At 41.8% G+C, this 7,689-nt stretch overlaps 1 pseudogene; it reads right to left on the bottom strand.

The window, feature by feature from the left end:
* Positions 1-2,228: 2,228 nt before the first annotated feature.
* On the bottom strand, positions 2,229-2,701 carry LOC148002920 (large ribosomal subunit protein eL24 pseudogene; annotated as a pseudogene).
* Positions 2,702-7,689: the final 4,988 nt, after the last annotated feature.

A 7,689-nucleotide genomic window follows, 5' to 3' on the forward strand; every position in this document is an offset into this window, starting at 1 on the left:
TTCCTCTCCTCCGTTGTTGGTGGGATTGCAGACTGGTACAACCATTCTGGAAATCAGTCTGGAGGTTCCTCAGAAAATTGGACATTGAACTGCCTGAGGATCCAGATATACCTCTCTTGGGCATATACCCAAAAGATGCCCAACATATAAAAAAGACACGTGCTCCACTATGTTCATAGCAGCCTTATTTATAATAGCCAGAAGCTGGAAAGAACCCAGATGCCCTTCAACAGAGGAATGGATACAAAAAATGTGGTACATCTACACAATGGAATACTACTCAGCTATCAAAAACAATGACTTTATGAAATTCGTAGGCAAATGGTTGGAACTGGAAAATATCATTCTGAGTGAGGTAACCCAATCACAGAGAAACACACATTGTATGCACTCATTGATAAGTGGCTATTAGCCCAAATGCTTGAATTACCCTAGATGCCTAGAACACATGAAACTCAAGACGGATGATCAAAATGTGAATGCTTCACTCCTTCTTTAAAAGGGGAACAAGAATACCCTTGGCAGGGAATAGAGAGGCAAAGATTAAAACAGACACAGAAGGAACACCTATTCAGAGCCTGCCCCACATGTGGCCCATGCATATACAGCCATCCAATTGGACAAGATGGATGAAGCAAAGAAGTGCAGGCCGACAGGAGCCGGATGTAGATCTCTCCCGAGAGACACAGCCAGAATACAGCAAACACAGAGGCGTATGCCAGCAGCAAACCACTGATTTGAGAATAGGACCCCCGTTGAAGGAATCAGAGAAAGAACTGGAAGAGCTTGAAGGTGCTCGAGACCCCATATGTACAACAATGCCAAGCAACCAGAGCTTCCAGGGACTAAGCCACTACCTAAAGACTATACATGGACTGACCCTGGACTCTGACCTCATAGGTAGCAATGAATATCCTAGTAAGAGCACCAGTGGAAGGGGAAGCCCTGGGTCCTGCTAAGACTGAACGTGATTGTTGGGGGGAGGGCGGCAATGGGGGGAGGATGGGGAGGGGAGCACCCATAAAGAAGGGGAGGGGAAGGGATTAGGGGGATGTTGGCCCGTAAACCGGGAAAGGGAATAACACTCGAAATGTAAATAAGAAATACTCAAGTTAAAAAAAAAAAAAAAAAGAATGATGTTCCTCTATCATGAATTAGGACTCCAAAGGGGAAAAATAATGTTGAACCCCTGTCTCATGGCTTTGACAAAAATTAATACCAAATACATTATGAATTGAACCTAACAAGAACAAAAATGTTTATACCTATAAGTTAGGATTCAGAAAAACCTTCTTTGGGAGAGACCAAAATATATTTGAAATAAAATAATAATAATAATAATAATAATAATAATAATTTTAAAACAAATTCTCTCAACCAGATGGTGGCAGAAACCTATAATCCAAGAGCTCAGAATGTTTAGGTAGGAATACCAGATCAGCTGGTACTACATAACAATAACTTTTCTATAAATTAATTAATTAATTAATTCTTCATGCAGACAGAAATGTATTTGAAATGTTCTATGGTGACACTCACTGGAGTCATAAATGATAATGTTTAAACAGTCTTAAATGTATATATCTTTAAGAGAAATTCTTCCCTTAGAACCAGATATCGTGGCAAATAGCTATAGTCCTTAGTCCCAGAACATAGAAGGCTGAAATAGGAAAATTGTCAAGAGTTCAAGACCAGTCTGTGCTACATATAAAATGCTGCTTCATAAGAGACAGAGACAGTGACAGAGACAGCGACAGACAGACAGACAGACAGACAGACAGACAGACAGACAGACAGAGAAAAAGAGATTGTCCTTTTAGGAATTCTTCTCACTAAAGAGATACATATATGCAAAAAGGTTTACACCTAAGAATATTTGGAATAATTTGTAAATACGAGAATAATCTAAATAAAATGTATTTCTAGATAAAATGAAACATATGCATCAATTTAGTAAACAATGAGCTGCACCTGGTCCTACAGAATTAGTACTGTGAATACTGTAGTACCAAAAGTGATTTATGGATCCAATGCAATCTCCACCAAAAATCCTTTTAAGCCAAAAATTCACATCCAGCCAAAGCATTCCTATGTAAAGAACACGTCTGGAGGCGTTACCATGCCTGAACTCAAATTATACCGCAGGGTCCATCTCCAGAACCCATTTTATTTCATTTCATTTCATTTTTTAAAGGCAGATCTTTATTTTTAAACTCTGATCTATCAAATTAGTGTTTCCCACCAACTCTGGGAGCAGAGACCTTCACAGGCTTCCCAATATTTTGTTTAGGGGCTGCCTTTGTGGGGGCCTTGACAGCGGTCACTGCTGTCTTCTTTGATGCCTGCTCAGTCTCTTTTGCTTCCTTGGCAGCCCTGATAGCCTGCTCTCGCTGAGCTTTCCTAACTTCTGGTTTCTGAATCCTCTTGGCCATAATATCAGCCAGAGACACGCGCCCTTGACGACTCGATGGAACTTGATTGCATGGCGGGTTCTTTTCTTTTGAATTTCTTCCGACTGTCCTTTCTTGTGTTTTCTTCTGTAGAGAACAGTCCAGTTTTTGCTAAGGATTCCTTTTGGAAAGGAATGTGGACTCACACTTGGCATTAAGAAACTGGCAAACCTTCCCGTCGGTCCTGGAGTAGCGCCGCCCGTGTCCCGGTAGATCTTGTACCTGCTAAAACTGCACAGCTCCACCTTCATGGTGATAGATGTCAGCCTGCCGGGGCAAAGATGGAGAAGAGAAAGAAAGAATCATGGGAAAACCCAGAACCCAAGCACTTGTAATCCCAGAGTCAGGGAAGCAGGGACAGACAGATGCCTGGGGCTTGCTGGACATAGGGCTTAGCCTGCTTGATGAGTCTCCAGCCAATGAGAGATTTGTTTTACAAAGAAGAAAAGAGGTAGATGACTCATGCAGTTGTCCACCAGCCCCACACATACATGCAGTCGCATGCATCTTCATCAGCACAGACATATACACAAAGACAGAAAGAGACAGAAAGACAAACACACAGAGAGAACTAATTTGTTTGAAAATGCCTAAATGAAACCTAACACATTTATGTTAACTAAAATAAATAAATACATTTTTAATAAACTAAGTGCATATGTATTACCATACAAAGCTCTTCAAGATTTATTGATAACTAAAAAAATGTATTTTTTTGTCACTAGATAACAGACATTTTACAATTTCACTTACTTGTTGACAGACGTGAGTGTTTTAACAAAAGACATCTGTGTATGTATCTTATAAATATTAACTGTAAGATCTTGAGGAAATTACAGGACAGCCCTCCTTTCTGAAGACATTTGGCTTCTAGCTGTCACAAAATTGTGACATCCTTATTTTGTTAGAACAAGATATTTTCTGTCTTCTTCTAAAATACTGTCATAAGCACACAGATTTACATACCTCCAGGTGGCTCTCTGAGATATGTATTCATACCTCATGGAGCTCATATCTCATTCACAAAAGCATCGAAGACTCCTTTGCAGTGCACGCTGTGCATGCAAAGCCACAGTACGGAAGTGCTGAGACACAGAGCTGAAAGCACTGAGAGCAGCTCACCAGACTTCTAGATTCAGCATTCCCTAGGGCAGGGGTGTGTGTGTGCGTGCGTGTGTGTATGCGTGCGCACGCGCGTGTCTCTATATTGTGTCTATGTCTGTCTGTGAGTCTATACGTGTGTGTCTGTGTGTCATCTGTGTGTATGTGTGTCTATGTCTCTATGTATGTGTGTGTGCCTGTGTGTGAGTCTATGTGTGTCTATGTCTCTGTGTATGTGTGTGTGTGTGCACGCGCGCCTGTGTGAGTTGGTATGTGTCTGTGTCTGTGTGTGTGTGTCTGTGTGTGTCTGTGTGTATGTGTGTCTTGTGTGTGTCTATCTGTGAGTCGGTATGTGTCTGTGTCTGTGTGTGTGTGTGTGTCTGTGTGTGTCTGTGTATATGTGTGTCTTGTGTGTGTCTATCTGTGAGTCAGTATGTGTCTGTGTCTCTGTGTGTGTGTGTCTGTGTGTGTCTGTGTATATGTGTGTGTCTTGTGAGTGTCTATCTGTGAGTCTGTATGTGTCTGTCTCTATGTGTATGAGTCTGTGTGTGTCTGTGTATATGTGTGTGTCTTGTGTGTGTCTATCTGTGAGTCTATACGTGTTTGTTTCTCTGTGTGTATGGTGCGTGAGTCTGTGTGTGTCTGTATCTCTGTGTATTTCAGTATGTGTCTGTGAGTCTGTGTCTGTGTGTGTGATTGTGTCTGTGTGTATCTGTGTCTGTATATGTCTGTATGTCTGTGTATCTGTATGAGTAATTGTCTGTGTGTCTATGTGTATGACTGTGTCTGTGTGTATCTGTGTCTATATGTGTAATTTTGTCTGTGTGTCTATTGTGTTTAGGTGTGTGACAGTGTCTGTGTGTATCTGTCTGTGTGTCTGTGTTTATGTGTGTCTGCGTCTGTATGTGTATATGTGTATGTGTGTGTGAGTGTGTGTGTGTTTATGTGTGTCTGCATCTGTGTGTATGTATGTATGTATTTGTGTGTATGTATGTGTATGTATGTGTGTATGTGTGTGTATGTCTGTGTATGTATGTGTGTATGTGTGTATATGTGTGTGTGTTTGTGTGTATATATGTGTGTTTGTGTGTGTATATGTATGTGTATGTATGTGTGTGTATGTGTGTAGGCATGGTGATCACATGAGTTACTTTATCTTTTCAATGTCTGAATCCTTTATGCTATGCTAATGTCTTAGATAAAACTGCTTATAATTCTAGATCTGGGGGGTCTGACACCCTCTTCTGGCTCATGCAACCACATATTTATACATTTACGTAGACAGACACAAGCATATAGACATAAATAAATAAATAATAAAATATTTTTTAAAGTAAAGACACTAATTATCACATGAATATTTATGTCATGACTGTCTATTTTAAACTGGAACTAAATGATCGGAAAGTATTGCAGGGGGAAAGAGATCCTGTTTGCAGTGATTTGAACAGTAAAGCTACTAGAAAGCAGCACGTGGGCCTGGTGAAGATGCGCCTGCCTCCTGAGAACATTCCGTTCTCAGAGATTTACTCAAGAGACACAAAAACTTGCACTGGCTTAAAAAACAAAATCTGAAGAAATACATTTATGGCAGCTGCATTCAGGACAGTCACCAACCAGAAGCAATGTAAGTGTCCATCAATGAAAGGAGAAATAAAAGGTATTACAGAACAGTGTGCCTATGCAACAGCTAAAAATACAAGCGGCAATTAAGTGAATGGACCACAGAAGTGAGACACACAGAGTGATGAGTACGTAACCTAGAAGGCTTTTTTTTTTTCGGAGCTGGGGACCGAACCCAGGGCCTTGCGCTTGCTAGGCAAGCGCTCTACCACTGAGCTAAATCCCCAAACCCCCTAGAAGGCTTAAAACTCCCTCCCAGAGAAAGAAATCGGAATAGAGGTACATGGGCGTGGTTCAAATGGGACAGAAAAAAGCAGCTAGGGTAACAGAACATTCTAGATCTTGACAACTGTTGGTAGATAGAATGAGAGAATACATTTTGCCAGAATTTACCACACAGCAAGATTAAGATTAAGATCTGAGCATTCGTTCTTAGTAAAATTTCAACTTAGTGAGACTAAAATAAAATAGAGTTATATTTAAAATCTAATCTAAAAGGTTAGATTTCCTAGGGTTGACAAAAGATGAAGGGGAAGGAACCAAGGTCTTTTCTTTTTCCCTTAGGGTCTGCATAGCTGCTTTCAATTAGGGTATTAGACTTGGGCGGGTCTAGAAAAAAATTCACTGACTGATACAGGACCCGCTCACACTCATTAGCAGAGCTTGCAAAGTCTTATGCAAATCTGGTGTGCAGGACATCAACCACATCACAGCCACCTCTCTAATGATGGCAGATGGTGTTCTGCTGGTAAAAGTGGAGACTAGGAGAGGAGAGAAAAAAAATCAAAAACTGCCCAATCTTGCATAATTCATCTAGGAACTTGTAAAGTAAATAAATGAATACCAATAACATCAATGGGAGCGGAACTTAAGTAGACATGCATAGATTTTTACATAAATCCCCTGCAGCAGAAAAAGGAGATTAGAAGGAAGAACACGATTGAGAAGCCACTGTAAGCATCCTCTATACCCGCACATCCCAGCGGAGCTGGCACCGTGCTGGGAATGGCAATGGCTCATTCCTATTCTCCAGGAGGCTGAGGCCTCCGCAGCTGCAGGGGCTCCACTCCCCTCCCTTCCCCTCCTCTCCCCTCCCTTCCCTTCCTCTTCCCTTCCCTTCCCTTCACCAGCCCCAGGACTGCACTTGGCTCAAAAGCCTGCAGAATCCATACTATGATACATGGACCCTGTCTGTGAGAAAGCGCGAGTAGAAACTCGTCTTCCTATTCAAAAAGCCAAAAGTGCATTAAATTTTTAAAAACTACATACAGAAGTGAAACTTTGCCTTAGGAAACCTGCAAAGCCAGGGAGATCACTCAGTAAAAGGCCAGTGTGGAGCATCTTTAAATGGGACACCCGGAGCAAGCCACTGAGCCTGCTCTGCGGGGATAAGGGCTCTAGGCTCACTTGGTGCTCCTTCCCGGAGCATGCTTAGAAGTTACTGCTTTGGGTGAAAGCACGGTTTTGTTGTTTCTGCAATGCATACTTGGTTTTGTTGTTGCTGTTGTTGTTGTTGTTGTTGTTGTTGTTGTTGTTGTTGTTGTTGTTGTTGTTGTTAAGTGTCCGTTCTTGGGCCTAAAGAGAGGAGAAGTATCACTGGCAAATCCAACCTACAATGAATTTGAGCGCAGGTGTGACTGTTTCTACCCCCGTTCCTTGTCTCCCAGATTGCCCTTAAAATCACCGGTGGAATATCCAAGTATGGGGAAATTGCTTCTGCAAGTAGAGAAAGGATGTTGTCTTCTTGCCCTGCTTTCAGGAAGTTCCAGACACCCTCCTTGGTGCTGGACCATATATGGTAAATGTTACACTGGTTGCTAAATACAGAGCAGAAAGCTAGAGCCTGCTGCATGTGGCTCTCTGCTGTGCGCTCCTGGCGAGTGACAGGTACATACACATACTACCTCGGGGTTGGAGAGATGGCTCAGTGGTTAAGGGCACTGACTGTTCTTCCTGAGGTCCTGAGTTCAATCCCAGCAAGCACATGGTGACTCACAACCATCTGTAATGGGATCTGATGCCCTCTTCTGGTGTGTCTGAAGACGACAGTGTACTACATCTAGCATATTTTATTTTATTTTTTATGTCTCCCTTCAAACAGTAAATCCGAAGCGGAAGTCAGGTACTGGGCAGACATTTGTATGCCTATGTTTATAGCTCTATCCTAGCCAACAAGCAATAGATGGACGCAAACCAAATGTCAACCAAGGAAGAATGTCTTATTTAAAATATGGCAATGTGCATATAACCAGATATTACTCACCCTGACTGTGGTGCTGTATACTTGTAATCCCAGCCCCAGGGGAGGCTGAGGCGGGAAAATTAAGAGTTCAAGGTAAATTTGGGCTGTGTAGCAAGTGCCTATTTTGTAAAACGAAATTCTAATAATGCGACAACAGATTAAGGACATTCTGTAACCTGAAACCATCCAGGCACAAAAGAGTCAAGGATACACAAACCCTGCTTAGAGGAGAGGCTGAGAATAGTTGAATTTATGAAGCAAGTAGATTAAAGT

This window comes from Rattus norvegicus, chromosome 10 (assembly GCF_021556685.1).
Source record: "Rattus norvegicus strain SHRSP/BbbUtx chromosome 10, alternate assembly SHRSP_T2T, whole genome shotgun sequence".
Classification (NCBI taxonomy): Eukaryota; Metazoa; Chordata; class Mammalia; order Rodentia; family Muridae; genus Rattus; species Rattus norvegicus.